The 20,936-nt window shown below is 43.5% G+C and overlaps 1 protein-coding gene across 1 annotated transcript in view; it reads right to left on the reverse strand.

The window, feature by feature from the left end:
• The window catches only part of LOC133507082 (metabotropic glutamate receptor 4-like), a 149,158-nt gene that overhangs the window by 88,127 nt on the left and 40,095 nt on the right, over positions 1-20,936 (reverse strand). The gene's annotated exons all lie outside the window — the stretch shown is intronic.

Genomic DNA, 20,936 nt, shown 5'->3' on the forward strand with positions numbered 1-20,936 from the left:
AGTATGTTACTCGATGTAAGCTCTTCGCCGGGTACAGTCTGAAACCCAGAATAACACTTTAATTTTTTTTTTTTTTTTTTATGTAGCAGGCACACTCAAAACCTGTCAAGGTGATGCATAGTTTGTTGGTAGAAATGCATAAATGTTGCGTTGTTTGATATTTTAACATGTCGCTCATTAAATGTCTATTTTCTCAGCGTGCAGCCGGTGGGAAATGCGCAAACTTTACTAGGCGAAATAAGGGCGTCAAATGTAACAATAGTGTAATATAGTAGTAAGTATCATGTATTTGCGTGGAGCTATTGTGGTATTTTCACATTTTAAATTGAGGAATAAATTGTTTTTATTGAAAACAAAATTGTTTGAAAAAGTGGCTGAGGTAAATGATGAGTAAATGCCATTTGATGCTCTTTGTGTAAACAAAATGGCCTTTGGCATTTACAAAAGTATTATGTTCAGTCAGTCGAAGGCGATTAACTGTTTTTGATGTTGAAAGAAACCTAAATTACCGTGATTTACGGCCTAGAGAGCGCAGCCGATTATAATCCTCAACCAGTACATTTGTAAAGGAAATACCATTTGGTACATACATAAGCCACACCTATGTAAAACCCGCACGTGACCACATTGAAACCCACATTCAAACACGGGATATTTACAAAGAAAGACCTTACACAGAAAGAGTTTTCAAAGTTTTAATACCTTAGCTTAGCATAGCAACTACATGGTAGCACGAACAGGGCTGGTAAAAAAAAAAAAAAAAAAAAAAAAAACATACCCGTTCAAAAAAAAAAAAAAAAAAAACAGCCGTGGCAGCTACACAGTAGCAACACGGTAGCACAGTACTAACAGGGCCGGTTAAAAAAAAAAAAAAAAAAAAAAACGGTAAAAGTCACTTCCTCGGCACATATATTCCACAAGTCTCTCTTACCTTTTCCGCTCGAGTGCCCCCTTGCGGCCGTCAGAAAAAATGCATAAATTAGCCGCATCACCGCATCAGCCGCAGGGTTGAAAGCGTGTGAAAAAAGTCACAGTTTATTGGCCGACAATTTCTCTCCGAGATTTACAAAAACAACGGTAAGGTTAGTTGGATACTAAACTTTCTGTGCTGTTTACAAAAAACGGGATGATAGGTCCATTGAATATGGCAACATATCAACTCATAACTGTCCTTTGATGATTGCAAAAGCGTCGTAGTTTCGCTTAAGACAAAATGATCTCTTTTTGAAGAAAAATAAAAGTAAACGTAGTATTTGATATTTTTTTTTTTTTTTTTTTTCAGGTTTCAAGTCTGTAAATTGGGCTCAGCTGGTAAAGCGTTGGCCTCACAGTTCTGAGGTCCCAGGTTTAATCCCGGACCCGCCTGTGTGGAGTTTGCATGTTCTCCCCCCGTGCCTGCGTGGGTTTTCTCCGGGCACCCCGGTTTCCCGACCAAGTCCCCAAAACATGCAACATTAATTTGACACTCTAAATTGCCCCTAGGTGTGATTGTGAGTGCGGCTTTTTGTCTCCATGTGCCCTGCGATTGGCTGACAACCAGTTCAGGGTGTACCCCGCCTTCTCCCCTTTGACAGCTGGGATAGGCTCCAGCACTCCCCGTGACCCTTGTGAGGATAAGCGGCAAAGGAAAATGGATGGATTGATATAGGTTATGATGTATGTGCAAGACTAAAATGTCATTTGTGTTGACAAAACACAAGAAGCCTCGGTTCATTGAAGACAAAATGGTCTTTGACGTTTCCAAAACCAGGTCCGTTTCGGTGCCTTGAATACGCTAAACTGTCTTAAGTGTTTACTAAAACACGTCCATTGGGTTTGTTGATGAAGTTTGCAGATGGAATTTGGTTCATTGAACATTAATTGGTCTATGATGTTAACAAAAAACAGATTTTTGTTGAAACTTGTCTTTGATTTAATTGATTGACTTAAATGACTGTTGTTTAGAAAATGTTAAACGTTAAGTCTAATTAAAAGCGTCGTGACTCGAGACTTTTTCTCGCGTCCCGTTCTGATCGCCACATCCACTCAAATCCTTTCCTTTTGGTCCGCTACTGTCCGTCCACCTGCAATTTGGAGCGTCGTCATCCCGCCGGCTCCAAAAAGCGCCGCTGTCTGCCCGTTTGGATCCGTCTCCAAAGCCGCGCCGGCGTCTTTTATCGCAGAAGTTAAGTCCGAGAAAACTTGGTCCCGCCGCTTCGTTAGCGTAGCCGGCTTTGGCAGGAGATGTGTGTCCGCGTCTTGGGCGGTTAACGCTGTGTTTGCTTTTCGACGTCGCACAGCTCAGCAGAGATGCTTCAAAGAAAATGTCTGACGCTATCTTTTTGTTGTTGTTGTTCTTTATGTAGATGGGGGGGGGGGGTCACGGGGTTTACTCATCTAGCTATGTTAGTGTTAGTGCCAAATAATCCGTTCCTCCCCTTAAACGGTCATAGCGTAGCATGTGCTTTTTCTTTGGCCTTTTGCGATCTCCATGAGGAACAATGTACCGCATTTTCCGCACTATAAGGCGCACTTAAAAGCCTTTCATTTTCTCAAAAGCTGACAGTGCGCGTTATAATCAGGTGCGCCTTATATATGGATCAATATTGAGCCTTTAGCGCAGCCCATCTAATGGGTGCATAATGTAACCCCAACCTCTACTGTCGTGTCTATTCTATGCGCGTTATAATACGGTGCGCCTTATATATGGAAAATGTTTTGAAATGGGCCAGTCATTGAAGGTGCACCTTATAATGCGGTGCGCCTTATCGTGCAGAAAATACAGTAATGATTCTCACAAGAAGGAAATCGAGAACAGATTATCATCAATGACAAATAACAATACATTTAACTCCCGCGACCCTTGTGAGCATAACCGGTTCAAATGGATGGATGGACAAACAGCGTTTAAACAGACTGGGCTCATGTTTGTACTAACAGTTACAGGTTGTCGAATGTTTTAGTCAGCTCACTGTCATTGCCCTGTTCCTAAATTCCAGAGGTCCCTGAAGGGAACGTATGTCTGTCTAAACGTGGCGAGTGATTGGTGGAGAACAAGGAAGTGAGTGGTCTTGTTGATGACTTGCAGTGTAACTACATACATTGCAATGTTGACAGTTTTTTCCTGCTATCTTTTCCTTCCTTCCTTCCTTCCTTCCTTCCTTCCTTCCTTCCTTCCTTCCTTCCTTCCTAGTTGCTTTTCCGTCTTGCATCCTTTTTTCCTACCTTCTTTTCTGATCGCTTTCATTCCCCCAGGAGCTCTTTTTCTGCTTTTTTTTCTGTTTGCTTTCTGACCTAATTCCTGCTTTCCATCCTTCCATCCTTCCTTCCTTCACACCTGATTTTTCTTCATGCATCTTTCGTTCCCTTGTTTAAAGCTGCTTTCCTGCCCTCGTCCCTTCCAACCGAGACCTGCTTTTTCTTCTTTTCTTCCCCCCCTCCCGCCTTTGTGTCATTCCCTCCGACATTTTAATCACGGATCCTTACAGCCCTCCTTCCATCGCCCAAAGCTTCCCCTCTTCGCTCTTACCTTCCTTTCTGCCGACCGTCTTTCATTAACACTTTCCTTCCCACAGACCTGCTTTTTTATTTGCCGCCCTTTTTTGTTTGTTGTTGCTCAAAGCTAATTTTCTGCCCGTCTTCTCTTACAAGGATAACGAATCATGAGCAGAGTATTTTTTGTTTTCATTCATAATTTTATTGTTTGGCTAACTTCCACAGCGTTCCGGTCACGCGGGCCAGTTGGCTACTCATCGTTGTACTTCGAGCGACTACATGATATATTCACAGCCAATTGGGTGGTAATTTAACACGGAAGTGGTTTAGTCTCGAATAATGCTGTTGGCCACAGGTGTCAAACACGAGGCCCGGGGGCCAGATCCGGCCGCCGCATTATTTTATGTGGCCCACGAAGGTAAATCATATGTATCAGCTTTGATTTTTGTTCAAACCTGCACAAAAATGTCAAATTGTCATATCATAAATGATTACTTTGCGATATTACAAGCATTTTTGTGTTTACCAAACAACAATAATGGGAAAATGCTCGATTTCTGATTCCAAAACGAGTTAATAAATTTCATATGTAAATTTGATGAGGCGGTTAAAGAATCTTCTGGTTTCACTGTCATAACGGCCCTCCAGGGGGAACCGTAAGTAAAATGTGGCCCGTGACACCCCAGCTGTAGGCTGTATTTTCTTCTTTCTTTTTTTACTCAAACGATCCGCAAATTGCACCCAAATAACAGTTCGTTTAAAAGTTTACTGAAGTTTGACCCAACCTGTTAGGAATATTGAAATTACCGTATATTATTACCGTATAAAGTACTGGCAGCGCTTTACAATGTGACCTCATCCCTCCATTGACTCCAGCACATGAGCCATTTTTCCATCAATGGAAGGTGAACATCACCCGCGAGCTCCAAATTATTCATCCCTGCGGTAAAATAGTGTGCTAAACACAAGTGAACAGTCGGCAGGTACATCGACCTGGCATTGTTATGTTAATAACTTCCCACCTGTGCTTTTGTTCCCCCCCCCTCCCTCTCTCTTTCCTTCTGTCAGGGCTAATCCCTCCACGAAAACATGTCCTTTGTTTACGCGGCCGCCCGTCTGACGCAAATTGAACAATTACGCGTTGTCATCATCGAGGGTTAATGCCAGCTGTCTCTAGAGTTTTAATGCCTCGCAAAAGAACGGTTGTTAAGGATAACGTTCTTTCCTGGGTCCTCGTCGTCACATATTAGCTGGTGTTTGGTGGGATCACAACAAAAATGTATGAAAAAGGGAAAAAAATCAAATAAAATGGTCCCTTAAGATAGGAGTTGAATCTGTTCCGTGACCAGGCTCGTAACTCAGATCACTCGTGTCCCAAATCATCTTTCCCCATCCATCCATTTTCTGAGCCGCTTATCCTCACGAGGGTTGCGGGAGTGCTGGAGGCAATCCCAGCTGTCATCGGGCAGGAGGGTGGGTACACTCTGAACTGGTTGCCGGCCAATCGCAGGGCACATGGAGACAGACAACAGTCGCACTCACAATCATACCTATGGGCAATTTAGAGTGTCCAATTAATGTACGTTTTTGCGACGTGAGAGGATACAAAAGTTTCCCATAAAACAGGTTACTATGGTCTCACAGCCATGCAGCAAATGAATACCGCTCACATTTTAATTACCGCAATGCTTTGGCAAGTATTTCAAACATACTTTTAAGGTTGCAGACCTATTTGGAAGCCAAATCTTGTCACATAAATCCAGGAAATAGACTGACACTTTCTAGAAAATAGCCTGGCAGTCTAATATGGCCGTTTCTGACCCTACCCCATGAATGAAGCATGTGGAAGAAAAAGCCTCTGTACGAGTTAAATATTATTAGCTTTGTCTCCTCCTCTCAATTCAGTCCGCTGTCAAAATATTAAAGGTCAAATGTGAGCTATGGAAATAAGGAGTGGTTGAAAGCTGGCCGATTAAATCTCCAGACATGTTGGGGGAGGCGTAGACCAATATACTTTAAAGCGACACACCGGAGATGTCTTATCAGCAGACTTTAGGAGTTTATTTATTTCAATCCTGTTAAAGTACAACAGCCCTTTTTCCCCCCACTGAGTTATGCTCAAGATGGCAGAGTCATATAAATAAAACATAGGGGGGAAAAAAACTACTTAAAAGTACATTTTTTGACGTTACATTAAAGTTTGTTCAAAACCTAGATCAGATGCAATTAAATAAGAAGAAGGGGTGGATTTTGTTCCAAATACTATGCCTCCCAAATTTCATTAAACTGTGTTCACTTTAATGATGAGAATGAGTTGTTTTGCGTCGTGCACCCGAAACATCCTGGAAATAGTCAGCATCCGTGAGACCGCCTATAACAGATAAACAAGCGGCATATGTTGTAAAGTCATTAGAACCAACGTGATGGATCACAAAGATACACAAAGAGAGACAAATGAGGTCTCTTTGTGTAATAATATAATGGAGATAATGAATTAATTTCCACTTCTGCGCACCTGGGCACTTCATATCACGTCGCCTCGACTGGAACGTCGGCGTCAAGTCCCCATTGTTTGCGCCGCAATCTCGTGAGCGGCGAGAATCTGATTTGTGGCGTCATTATGCGGGGATTGCTTTTCCATTCAAGAGAGGCTCCGCTATTTGCTGCTCGGCTTACTCCAACAAACTCCCAACTTTCATCTGTGGCGCCGATAGCTGACGGCAATTAGGAGGACGTCTGGCTTCTGAGGGAGGTTCTGCCTTCGAGTTCCGCGTAAACGCTTATAAAGTGTCCAGCCGTTGTCCTGGAAGTGCTGGACACTCTTTGGTGTGATCGCATGAGCTGTCATTTGTTAAATCCTTGTCACATGATTTATGGACATTGAGGGTTTTTCTTCTTCTTTTCCTTTCGGCTTGTCCCGTTAGCGTGTCATCTTTTTCCATCCAAGCCTATCTCGTCCATCTTCCTCTCAAACACCCACTGTCCTCACGTCTTGCCTCAGAACATCCATCAACCTTTTCGTTGGTCATCCTCTCGCTCTTTTGCCAGGCACCTCCATCCTCAGCACCCTTCCTACCCATATACTCGCTCTCTCGCCTCTGGACATGTCCAAAGCATCAAAGTCTGCTCTCTTGAACCTTGTCTCCAAAACGTCCAACTTTGGCTGTCCCTCTAATGAGCTGATTTCTAATCCTATCCAAGTGAGAACCTCAACATCTTCATTTCTGCCACCTCCAGTTCTGCTTCCTGTTGTTCCTTCAGTGCCACCGTCTCTAATCCGTAAATCATGGCCGGCTTCACCACTGATTTATAAACTTTGCCCTTCATCCTAGCAGAGACTCTTCTGTCACATAGAACACCAGACACCTTCTGCCACCTGTTCCACCCCGCTTGGACCCGTTTCTTCACTTCCTTACCACACTCTCCATTGTGCTTTATTGGTGACCCCAAGTATTTGAAGTCGTCCACCCTCGCCATCTCTTCTCCCTGGAGCTTCATTCCGCCGCCCTCACATTCACGCATATAGATTCTGTTTTACTTCAGCTCATCTTCATTCCTCTCCTTTCCAGTGCCTCCATCTTTTTAATTGTTCCTCCGCCTGCTCCTTGCTTTCACTGCCGATCACAATAACGAACATCAACTTTTAAAAGTCCATATTTATGAAAATGGTTTGTTGTGTGGCTTTAGGCTGTTCCACTCACCCCAGACAAGGCGTGCAGGGCTTTTTTTTTTTTTTTTCCTGGTAAACAGAAAGACTTCGCCTTGCGGAAATTCACACTTAGATGAGCAAATATTAATTAAACCAATTACAGAAGTGTGGCTTTACACGAACTAATAAAGAATGATTTTAAAAAATTCCCTTACACTTGGTAAAATTTGCAACTCGTCTGTTGGGCTGCATTGCATGTGACATTACATCAAGCTAGGTTAAAATATGGATGCCTCGCATGTCACCGTCCAGACTTTCTATTAATATGACTTTGTTTCCAGGGTGTAGCACCAAAAATCAGATTGAATGAGCTTTAGCTCACCTGAAAGCCCAAAGAGGACAAGAAAATATAGAAAAAGCATTGACAGATGGATGATTCTTTTTCCATAAGTGGCAGACAACACTCTGGTCTGTTTACCAGTGAGTCATAGTTCATTTTTGGAGACCAGGTACTCATTCTCACCGAGAACTGAACCCATACTACCTCAATGACCATTAAAGACAATTTTTTCTTCTATCATATATCCTCTTTAAGGAATCAACGATAGTGAGGTTGCGGCGAGGTTCTCACTTTCCAAGCTTTAAGGCCTTCCCCGATATATAAAGAGCTAAATATACCTGTACAAGCATTGTTGGCTTCCACAATGACTGAGTAATGGCTTTGGTGCTAAGAGTGTCTGAGGAAGTGGAATGACGCCTCGACTGTGCAAGCGCACCAGAAAGGCTCTGATAAAACACCTCCAAAACGGGAACAGAAGAGCCGCTCCATATGTTCAAATAGTCGATGTTCTCGCTGCGCTTTGTTTTCGATCGTCGTAGGTTACTGAGGCATCTGGAGTTGCCACTGAGGCGAAAGGTCTTGTGTCTTTGTAGCGGAAGGTGGACTATAAAACGCATAGCCTGCGTCGTCACATGGGGGGAAAGGCTAAAAAAATGGAGGGCACCGAGTTTTTTCACCCAGTAAAGGCAAAAAAATTGTCAAAGTTGTGTGTTGTTATGCTGCTATTTGCTGAAGGTCACACAGTGGTCGCTGTGAATGAAAATGAAATAATAGCGCACATGGAAGGGAGGGGGGTGTGATGCTCTATGTACTTCTCATAAAAAGTTCTGGATGTTTGGCCTTTGGCTATAATTTTAGGATGAAGCTAAAAATGGACTATAATCGTTGTACGTGAACTTGGAACTGTTCAATTTTTCCACATTTTCTAACAAAGACCTAAATGGAAAGTTCCCAATGGGTTTGTTGATGGTTGCTTTATGGCTCAAACATAAAGTTTTGGAAGCATTTGCCTCACAGTTCTGAGGTCCCGGCTGTGTGGAGATTCCATGTTCTCCCCGTGCCTGTGTGGGTTTTCTCCGGGCACTCCGGTTTCCTCCCACATCCCAAAAACATGCAACATTAATTGGACAATCTAAATTGCCACTAGGTGTTGTAGGGATTTGCGAGTTTGGACCCTACGCGTGTTCACGAGTCGAGGAAGGTATGACCAATGATGAGAAAAAGTTAACGGCAAATTGATTTATTACAAAGGAATGTGCAGTACAGACGTCCGGGTCTTATCTAGGTATCTAGGATGGTAACTTTCCACTCTGGTGTCGTTCGTCTCCACGGCAATGCCTGGGAAAGGAGTATGGCGCCAGCCGGTTTTCTGCGTACGAAGATCAAGGACAACCACCGGCTCCACAACACATCCTTGTCTGATTAGCAAATGGGCAACACTTTACCCGTTGATTAAATGTATAAGGTCATATTTAAGCAAATAATGAAAGTGCAATAAAAGTAAAATAGTCTTCAGTGTGATTGTGAGTGCAGTTGTTTGTCTCTGTGCCCTGCGATTGGCTGCCCTGCCCGTTGACAGCTGGGATAGGCTCCAGGACTCCCACGACCCTCATGAGTATAAGCGGGTAAGAAAATGGATGAACGGACATAAACTAGATTACCAGAACTCGCCACCAAGGCTGGAGTCCCGCAAGGCTGCGTGCTAACTCCTTTCCTGTACACACCAGTCTACACCAAAGATCGCATCAGCCCATCTCCTCGGGCCAACTACTTGAAATATTCAGCTCTCCTCACTTTTCTCACATTCTGTTCTGTTTTGAAGGACCACAACAACAATTCTCATTTCCCCCAGTGCCGTGAGAGTAAGCCGTCCACCTGAATGACACCAAAACAAAAATGACTGATTAGTCCTCCCAACCGCCAATAACAAAGGAGTAGAAATGGCAGCTCCCTACCTTGGGGAAACACTGGATAATGAACTCACCTTTGACCAACATCCATCCATCCATCCATCCATCCATCCGTCCATTCTCAACACCGCTTATCCTGTTCGGGGTTGGGGGGGGGGGCACTCGGTCCTACCGTTTGACCGATACGTCAGGGATATTCAAAAGAAGACCGTCTGCAAAATCAGGGGACTCGATTCCGCTCCACATCGCCTTCTGTTATTGTTTCAAACATTATCCGATCCATTTTGCTGCACTGTTTACACCTGTTTCTAGTTCTCTGTTGAAAAAACAGACTAAACTCACACGCATAACCGAGACTGCTGCAAAAGAAAAAAAATAAATCATTGGTCTGCCCACAGCAAACCTCACTGAACCCAATAAGAAAGCTTCCGCACTCATTGCACTTTCCATAGCACGGTCTGTGCTGGGTACTCTACCGTGTTGTCTGTTTTAGCTGATGTTGATCATGTAGGGTTCCCTTTCCTCCCCGTTGGAGAGGATAAAGCCTTGTCCAAAAACTAATGACATTTTGAGAACATGTGCTTTCAAAATTTTGAAAAATTCAATTCACCTGTGAAGGTTATCGTGTATTTTATGTCACACAAAATCCTAATTTTAAATAGTGGATTTTATTATTTCTTTGGATCGAGAAGACTTTTTTTTTTTTATATGAAGCCCGAACTCCGGTTTAGGAATTGTAATCCAGTTTTTATGGGTTTTTTTTTTTTTTTTTGGGGGGGGGGTTTGTTTTTTTTCCAGAGGGCACATTTAAGCCTTTGTCGAAGGTCTTGAACTGCATAAACGGCCTTATTGTTGTTGTGCTTTATTAAAGATACACGCAACACTGCTCTGGGAAAAGCAAGACTTGACATTCAAGGTTTTTTTGTTTTATTTTTTTGTTTCAGCCTAGGCCTAAAATCAGTTCCGGCAGCCGGCTAGCCAAGGTTCATGGAATAACAAAGTAAGGGAACACAAGGATTTTAAATTGTCTCCACTTTTTTCTTCTGTTCTGCGGAACAGCGGCTCCCCGCGTCCCCTGTACCGCATGGATAATAGGCATGGCAAATGGACGGATGGGTGGAAGCATAATTGAGAATATAGTTTCTGTCTGCGGTAACACAATTACCTGGAGACGAGGCTGCAGGAGGAGGTCTGAACTCGATTTTCTCAACTTGAGCTGACCCTGACTACAGTGCTGCTGACATCTCCTGTGTATTCTATATCGATAGAACGCTACCGCCGGGGTTTCAGCTGCGATTTGCTTTCAAAATAAAAACAATTGGCTCTGGAGTTCAAACTGTCAACATCGTAAAAACCTTTCTTAACTGTACAGACAATATTTTTTTTAAATAACGCATCGACACAGCTGTACAGGTAGCGGTGCGGGTATTTAATCAATGCTCCTTCTTGTAAAAAAAAATTTTTAAAAAAGATACAAATGGACTGAAAAGATCAAGATCAAATTCCATCACCATACCTCAGGTTTAAAGTGTATGTCACGACCACGACCCCAATGCACTTTTTTGCTACTATCGTACAGTTTTTATGCTGAATGCGAATCTTAACGCCGTTATGAAGGAAACATTTTTATTTTTTGATTATCTGCAACAGATGATTGCACATTGCTGTATCCACCGGAAAAGGACGGAAACGTCGAGGACAAAAACGATCAGGGCCGTGACGGAGAACATTGTGACAACAACACGCATCCCGTAGGAATGCACTGTAAGAACGCCAATGAATTTTACGATAATTCGAGCGATGAACATTATTCTGAAGGGTCCCACGAAGGCGGTGAAGAATACGAGCTTTATGAATGCGTTAAAGGTTATCAATTTGAGCCAGTTAGACAGCACAGACGTTGGAATTCAGACGAAGTAGCTGGCGGTGAAGAAACCGACACAGCAGTCAGACCCATCGTGGAGGAAATGCCTCGTGTTGGAAATATCCACCAGTAAGCGTTGTTGTTTAGTTCTTGTTTGGTTTAGTTTGTCATAAACTGATAAATAGTAAAGTCTTCGATATCCTGAATGTATACACAAAGTTTTCGGTCTTGTTTTGAAATGATGCAAACGCCATGTATTTTGTGATTTGGTACGCGACAACCACCACAACTACTTTGCGTGTAAAATGCTTATTATTGCACCGAAACACGACGTTGGTATATTTTCAGAAATAAGGATTTTAATGAGCGTCGTCAGTTTAAAATGTTGCCACGTTTATTATGTATTTATTTATTTATTTATTATTTATAGCTATAGCTGGTCGTAACTTACTTCACCATAAATATAATTTCACATGGTAAACTGATGGCATAACCAGACAGTACCCAGACCCGTCCAAAACCCCTTTTTGTCTCAATTTTCCCAAGATGTCATAAGCAGAACTGTAAAACCTTATGCTGAAAGCTGAGAGCCGGTATCCGGTCCTTTTGTTTGGGCACTAAATGCCTAAAATACAATTGACTCCCAGCTTATCGTTGTTCCAAAACATCCCGTCCCACATTTTGTGATGTCAGAGGTGCGCCCGCTAAATGAGTCGTTCTGCACGTAAGAGAAACCAGGTCAAAGTTCGCTGACTTTAATTCATAAACACTTGTATTTTTTGGGTTATGGTTAGCGCAGGATATGCACTTTATTATGCCCAAATATTATTAGCCTCCAGTACGTATCCGATGGTCTTTGTGCCCCACCGACACTTGTAGTCATCACAACAAACACAATATCACCAGCCGTCGCCTGCAACATCAGTCCTCAAAATTTAACTCAATGAATCGCAATAATGTGATTATTCCGTTCTCTCTGCAGTCCTTTCAGGATGACTTAATCCTTTAACGCTGGCTCAAACAAGGTCTAGGATTTTAAAAGGATTCAGTAGAAACATACCCGAGTTCTACTCGAGCTCCGTGAGAATGTTTTACCCTCCAGTCGCAGGCGTTGATAACGTCGCGGCCGGCGTGGCTGCGATTGGATGACGATGCTTTCCGATCACGCAGGAGACGATAACGGCGCCGCTGCGGAAGAAAGACGCGGAATCGCTTCCTGTTTCGATTCGGGGAATAAAGCTAACTCGATTTTGTGCGATAGCAGCTGCTTTCGGACTGCGGAGAACAAGTGGGAGGAGTGGGAGGGGGGAGGGGGGGGTTCTACCTCCACCAGCCTGAGTTGAAATATTGTGGTCATCAAAACCAAGTACCAAAGGGCACGGGTTGGGCTTCCTCTTTCTTTTTTGGAACATTTTTTAAAGTAGTTCTTGTCAGCACGATGGACAACTGGTTAGCACATCTGCCACACAGTTTTTGAGGACCCGGCTTTGGTCGGCAAGGTGAGCGGGGATGGACCCTGCTTACATTTTGGCTTTGACATGATAGCAGGGGCCGGCACCACCGGTGGCTCAGCTGGTAAAACCGCTGGCCTCACAGTTCTGAAGTCCTGGGTTCAATCCCAGTCCCGCCTGTGTGGACTTTGCATGTTCTCCCCGTGCCTGCGTGGGTTTTCTCCGGGCACTCCGGTCTCCTCCCACGTCCCAAAAACCTGCAACATTAATTGGGCACTCTACATTGCCCCTTGGGGTGGAACAGCTGGGATAGGATCCAGCGCTTCCCGTGACCCTTGTGAGGATAAGCGGCAAAGAAAATAGATGGACAGATGATAGCAGAAGTGCTATACACCGTGGGATGTGCACATGATAGCTTTTCAGACAGTGTACTCTGCCGGATGGATAATTGAATCATGTCATATCCAGAAAAAAGTGTGAGTGTTGGTTGTTATTGAAATCTTCCTCAATATCCTGACTTTTAAAAATAACTCATAACCGTATTTAGTATGAAATCCTCAACCCTATTACTGTACTTTATTCCTGATGTTCTTTGCACGTGCTTGGATTAATGTTAAACGCACATCGGTATATATATATTTTTTCGCTGTGAATAGAGCAAAAAAATGACTTTTCACAGTTTTTCCCCAAACTGATAAATGGGAGGCGTGTTTGTGTGGTGCCGGCAGTGAATATTTAGCAATCGTAAATACACGCAAAGCATCATCAGTCTCACTTCACCCCCGTTGGTCAATAAGCCATTACGCCTGCCGCTTTCACTTGAATAACTGGCTGCGCAGCCATGACCCGTGGTTCATTTCTCAGACGTGCAAGTGTGTTTTGGTTCACTTTTGGGAGCTTGGAAAAAAAAAAAAAATACTGTCTTTAGTTCATCGAACTGTAGCAGTCAGTTAGACTAATGACACCGAGTTCAAACAAAGTTCACACGCGAGTGGGAGAAACTTTGAGGCTTTTCCAGAGCTCGGCGGCTCTGTGAAATAATGCCGGCTCTTTGGACGAGACTCTGCGGTTTACTGGCGACCAGTCTTGGGCGCACCCCGCGATCCAAATGAGGACAAACACGCTGTTGCTCAGCTGATGTGAAGACTGCGACATGTTAAAAAAAAAAATGAAAATAAAATGAAAAAAAGCAGCCTGATGCTGCGAATCCAACCTCGATTTGCATTTAAACGCTCCCACGCCTTTCATATCGAGTCAAAGCAATAGCGAAGGCCATTGATGTCGAGATCGTATAATAATCATTCGGTTTAAAAAGTAAGTGAAAGTTTGCGACGCAGCGCCGAAAATCTTCCGCTTCTTATGAGGTTTTTTGTCAAGTCAAATGTTTCAAATAGTAATGATCATGTTCCACTTTCTTGGTGTGTTTTTAATGAGGTGAACCTATGAAATCTGCTGTCATCTGAATGAACAAAAATATTATTCTCAGCATTCCGGTGACACATTGCAATGAAAAGAAACCAGATGCTGTTTGTGCATGTCGTCTACGCTGTGCTGTATATGCGCAAACAGGATCATGTACCTTTCGATGAGTACAGGGAGTCCTCGGGTCAACACTGTCTCGACCTAAGACTTTACAACGCCGGTCCCCCGTCCGCCATTTTGTCTGGCTAATGCTTGTCCGTGTTTGTGCGCCGGGAGTATCTTTGCATTTTTCGCCCTCCTTTTCCGACATTATCGCCCTAAAGAAGAAAGCCGTGTCTTTCAGAAATGGTTCTGCACCCAAATGAAAATCCATTACCATGGAAACAAAGTTCAAGATCATAAAAAGATCGGAGAAAGTAGAGACAGCAACACCACCGAGGCTTCAGTCGGTCGACCGCGGTGACAATTATTAAAGACAAAGTCCGTATTTTAGCACATGTGAAGGGATCCGTTCCTATTTCGGATACACCGATCACAAAACCAGGTTCTTTGATACTTGTCGAGATGGAGAGGATTGAGGACCAGGTTCCTTCGCAAAAGCTAAGCACAGACTCCCCACTTCTTCTTCTCCATCCACCTCTCGGCAGTCATGCTAAGTACATCATCTTGTTTATTTCAAGATGATTTTTTTTTTATACAAAGTATTTTGATGTAAATTCTGACTTTAATGGTGGATGTAATGTATTTAGAGATGTTGTACTTTGAATAACATCATTCTCAAAATCTTACTAAGCATTATTTTAACAACCACTCCAAAGAACTAGAACAAAATAGCTATAGGATTTTGAGTTTTTGTAGTACACGCATATCGATTTACTTTTCATCTTAACACATTTGTGAAATGGTAGCAATTCCTTATATGTCGAGGAAATAGTCGGGTCACTTCTTCTTCTTTCTCTTTCGGCTTGTCCCGATTAGGGGTCACCACAGCGTGTCATCTTTTTCCCTCTAAGCCTATCTCGTGGATCTTCCTCTCTAACAACCGCAGTCCTCATATCCTTCACAACAACACAACAAACAACATCCATCAACCTTGTCTTTGGTCTTCCTCTCGCTCTTTTGCCTGGTAGCTCCATCCTTACCATCCTCCTACCGATCTCCTCACTCTCTCGCTTCTGAACATGTCCAAACCATCGAAGTCTGCTCTCTCTCACCGTGTCTCCAAAACATCCAACTTTGGCTGTCCCTCTAATGAGCTCATTTCTAATCCTATCCAACCTGTTTACACCAACCGAGAACCTCAGCGTCTTCATTTCAGTCGGCTCACTAATTTTCTTCATGCTTTTATTGTCTATGTGATGTGCTCGAGATGACCAAGACACCAACGCACACCAACGATCGTGAGTGATCTAGGTCGTATCAAATGTCTGCTGCAATAAGTACCAAAATGAGTTTTCTGCTTATTGTCTGTGGTTCCGTTTGAAGGACACATAATATCGTAGATATTGAACTTGTTTAACAAGTACGATTGTCAGGCTCAACCCTTAAAGAGATCAGGAGGGAACAAAATGTTAAACACCCCACACCATGCACAGGACAGTGGCTCAGGATAATCTTTGAATGGAAGGGAAAATGGTAGAATTCAGCCTGATTATCTGTGTGCGTGTGTCTGTGTGTGTATTCCACTTTCTTAAAAAAAAAAAAAAAAAAAATGATGACGACACCGGACATACATAATCTTGGCTGTGTGAAAGAGTTTGCTCCCTCTTTGTGGTCACCGCAGTAGATTAAAATCAGGACTGTGTAACGAATATGCTATTATTTGCATTCATGCACTCTGGGCCAAACAATTTCCATTTAGAGCAGTTCATTTACATACCCAGTTAGTAATTCAACTTGTGAATATCTTTTCTTTTTTTCATCTGTCCATCTCCGAACGGATGAAGATTTTTATCTTTGAAAAAAAAAAAGTCACGAGCGCAGGCGAGGGTGTGATTGATGGCATCTTTTCCCAGGGTGGGCTGCGGCTCGCTCTTAACTGCTTTTGGGGTGCGATAATTAATATTCTCCGTGTGAATTGCATTAGCGTGCGAGGTGCCGCCGGCGGCTGGTCTACATTTATTAACAATATCCGCGTGCTTCTTAAAACCGAGGAGAAATGTGGTATAAATGAAATAGATAAATAAATAAGTGAAGAACAGACAAATGAAAGAGTGCTTTCAATCCTGGTGGCTCCATCCCTTTGTTGCTCCACTTAAAAATCAGCCTTTTCGCCTCGATAGCGATCGGGAGCAGACGAAGAGAAATGTAGCCCGTGTCCTTTCCTCCAATAAAAGTGGGGCAATAATGTAGAAAGTGGAGGGCCGCTCCCTCAGTGGACGGCGCAGCCAGAGACGCTCAGAATATAAAACAAAATATACTCCGTGTCGTAATTGACAATAAGATGCGATCGATTTTTTTTTTTTTTATGAAATCCGGGCGAACGGCGGTCGTCGTGAGCTGTCAGACTGAAAAGCAGATCATCTTCATTATGTGCCTGCGTGACACTTGTCCCCAGCCCACTCATCTGTCACGCCGCACGCTGCAAGGAAGTGTTCGCATTTCAGCCCAAATTCCCAAAGCTCAAAGATCAGGCTTCCCCGTCAGCCGGGGACTGGATAAGCCCCGCACAATCCTCTTTCCTGGACTCTCCCCGTTGCTTCCCTTTAGTTATTTAATGAGTATAAGGCTCAATTATTGATGCTCTTCCAGTGGCGCCGTGATTAAAAATGTGCCCCTTCAAAGCTATGCTGGGGTTAACGCAGGTGATATAGTGGCCTATGCAAAAAAAAAAAAAAAAAAAAAAAAGATATTCTGTTTAATTTTTGATGATTACTGAAGGGTCCCCCGGTGGGCCGATTGACAGTCTAAGCCCACAGAAAACTCTGGGAAGGCAAACTGGGATGCGATGGCGATCGATGAGCCGTTGACTGCAAAACCCACAGATGTCGGCTTCGTTGGTCTCGTTTAAATGATCGCCTGAGAGTCAAATCGCGCAGACGTCGCCTTTAAAATATCAGCACTGCGCTAAACTTCCAGTGTTAGCCGAAACGCGTTTAGCATGACAAGTGCAGTGCTCAGAGGGAAAATAACGGGCTTGTTAAATTCACCGCACTTGTCGACTTTCCGAATGAGAGCGAGCGCACAAATAGCATGTTTTTTTTAGTGCTCTTATAGTATGTGCTATACTCTGGATCAGGGATGCCCAGATTTTTTACCCCAAGATGTACTTTTCAAGCAGCCAACCTCTCGCGAGTGGATGGATGGGGGCGGTAGGGGAGATGATGATGATGCTCCCAAACTTTTTTAAAGGTTAATGTTATGATGCCTCCTATATTTAAAATACAGAATTAGCTTTTTGTGCACTGTATTGTCTGTGCTTTCATCTTGGATGAGGCTGTGCCAATGTGGAATTTTAAAATGACACACCATCTCATCCTGAATTTTCTACTTTGACTTCAGACCAGACCTTTCCCACTCGGAAAAGAGAAAATCTCGTCCAGTTTAACCACTTTTTCTTGAATTACTCACATACTCCGACAGTCATTGCGTCTTAAAACAACAGCATTTCTTTTTTAAATTTCTGCGTTAATATCGAAAGTAAACATAAGCAGCATGTCAAGCTCGTCTTTGCTCTACGTTGCCCAGACTGTTTTGCTAACTAAAGCAGTGGTGGTGAACACTGTCATTATAAAACACATTGATGGGTTGCGTAAGTACTTTAACATTTGTAATTATGAGTGTACGTCTTTAAGAGCGGGAAGGGGGGGGGTTGTAAGGTAACTTGGAAAAGAGTTTCGCGGAGCAGGAATTCCGTGTGCTGCCTAAAAGAAACCAGTGGCTTCTTCTTTTCATTTTTTACAGTACATATGTGAATTGTGCCATTGGATGTAACAACCGGCATCCCTCACTCATTGAATCACATTGCAAAATGCCACAAACTGAATAGCTGGATGTTATACTTTCAATTTGCGTTGGATTTTTTTTTTTTCCCGCGCAACGCAGAATATCTGTCATAGTACCAAGAGTGACCCATGAAGGAAAACTACTTAGAAGAAATTAGGGTAACTGCTACTTTATCTGGTCAAACTTGTTGTCGACCACATGGGAATTTTGAATTTGAAATATTGAACAGAACTTACATTTACGATAGTTTCACAGGTTGGAGAGGATGAAAACAAAGCACTCACCGCACCCCACCTAACCAGGATGATCTTGAAAAAGCATTTGACAATCACCGCATTGGCGCATTGACTGCTATTTCTCCAGTCAAGCCAGGCTAGCTCGTTTTGTTCTCCAAACACGTTTATCCTCGTATTTTTGCATATTTTGGTCGAAATCAATCCCCATTTGAAATTCAAGCTCATGACTGCGAGTACCGGAGCGGCACAGATGAATTATGGGATATTTGAAAGACTCTTTTACGCAGAAAAGTCGACATAATGTGTGCCAAAAATACAGTTGACGGTTGTGATCATTTGACAGACTTTGAGGTATGATACTGTAACGCTTCTCGGTAGACAAACTACAAATACTACAAATTCCTTCCAATGAAACAGAGTGGGGAAAACGTATGTTAGCTGTTAAAATAATTTCATTGATAACTTTGTCCAAGTTTTGGAGAATATCTTTACACACAAACAATGCCCCACCGCTTTTACAATTGAATACTACAAACTCAGAAGATTGCAGTATCATATCAGGCTTTCCCCTCTACTCGAAAACACGCATGCCTTCTTAAATGAAGATTAAATTTTCCGCAACTGTGCATGTGAGCGTAAATGCTACGTTGTCAAAATGCAACCTGCGATTGTCTGGCGATCTCCTCGCCTCTCTCCCAATGTAAACTGGGATAGAGTCCAGGTCCAGCTTACCCGTAATGCTAATGAGCACCAGAACGATGGAAAATAGATGGAGGTGTAGATGGACGGATGAATACATGTACTATCTCGACCTTGGTAATCCATTACAGCGCCGATAAATCAGAATCTCACTGTCGACACGTTGTGAACCAATTATCTGCCACAGCTGAGGCGCCTTCACTCTCCCATCGTATCTACCCCTGAAATGATCCCCAAAGAACGTAATGGTGTCTCTCGGGTGCATTTTTGTCGCCATATTTTATAAAGCAGCTGAGAATCTATAGGGGGCAGCATAATGAGCAAAAGGCTCGGTTTCATGTCGGTCTGTGATTGCAGCGTTTACCGTAGCCAATAGCGGCGAGTGACGGCTGGGAAGAATCAGGCGGGAATGTTTCCATGACAACGCGGACCTGGGTATACCCACCCGCAACCTGCGGTGTCACCGCCGTCGCGCCGACCGGCGGCAAAGTCGCATCTTGGTGCCGTAACAGTTGACAAATTGGTTGAGGGGAAGGTGACTAGAAGGTGATCAGCGCCAGACATCGTTTAGCAAACTGGTAAAAGTGAGAGCAACTTTAACACTTTGACGGTGTCCTGAACGCGTTGTTTTTGCGCGCCTGTGGGAGGCAGGATAGAGCGTTTACGACATCAGAGTATTTGGAAAGAGTCAAGCTGCTAGTCGAACTATTTTTAGCTGTTGCTGTGACATCTTTTTCAGAGAAGTAAGCAGGTGCCGCCGAGCCTTTATTGCTACTCTGGCGGCGTTTCAAGCCAACAGGCGGCCGCTTAATTACAGGGTACTTCCCCGAAACAAACCTGCACCTTACTATAGATCAGCATTTTCTCCATAACGGTTCATCTGAAAGTATCGCCATCCCAATTTGCGGGACAATGTTGCGAGCGGGGGTGCAGAAGAACCGGCGAGTTTCTGAATAGCAGATCAGCACAGGCGGATTCACGGCGCTCTCGACTCGACCCCTCTCGACTTGAAATACGCAAGTCCTTAGATTGCCTGAGCCATCCAGACACGGGCTTTCAATCAGAGCCTTTTGAGAGCAATTCCCGCGGCAGGGCATTGTCGTCTATATTTTCCCAATTGTTTGGAACCCTGATTTGGAGGAGCACTCGGCGGTGATGATCAGCTTCACCCCACCCACCCTCTCTGGCCTCCGGAGATGACGAGATTACCATTTCTTGCCCTTAAAATGGTTCATTTGTAGTTGTCAGAATGTGATAAATCCAAGGTTTAGTAGAATTCTTAGATTTTTATCCCAGTTAACAACTATTACATCAATTCATGGATGTTCAACTTAGCTAAAATGCATACCAAACACGGGTATTTGTTTCAGTAGCGAACGAATGGCTGACGGCTTTGTGCGTACATGGAAAAACAATGAAAAGCTGCCATGAAAAAGAAGCGTGACAAATAAGCGGAGGCATGTTTAAGGTAGATAAGGTGGAACCAATTGACAGTTGTGGGGAGCTGAAGACATTTTATTGGCAAGCCAGTAGATAGTCCACCCCTCCCCCACCGCCCCAGCACATCGAATAAATTCCACTGTTGCAGCACCTGGAGAAAACGGCGTTGGTCACACCGAGGCGATGGAAATGGAAGTCGCAAAGCTTGAGCTTATCCCTGGATATCCAGCTTTTCTCTTTTTTTTTTTTTTTTTTGAAGGGAAAGACTGGAATGTTCCTAATGAGATTGTCCATTCCAGTTTCCAGTCAGGAGTTACATGATTAACATATTTATTGTGCCTAACGTTGCGTTCTATTGCCCTGTGATGCTCATAGGTTGTAAAACGGGTTTTGGTCTTCTCCCAACTGTGTTTGTGCAAGTCCAAAATAAGCCACGCTTGCTACTTTTTGGCACGACCCAATGCAGTGGTGCAGTAGGGGCACTTAGGTTGAAACCAGAGGCATTG

The sequence above is a fragment of the Syngnathoides biaculeatus genome, chromosome 10, assembly GCF_019802595.1.
Source record: "Syngnathoides biaculeatus isolate LvHL_M chromosome 10, ASM1980259v1, whole genome shotgun sequence".
Classification (NCBI taxonomy): Eukaryota; Metazoa; Chordata; class Actinopteri; order Syngnathiformes; family Syngnathidae; genus Syngnathoides; species Syngnathoides biaculeatus.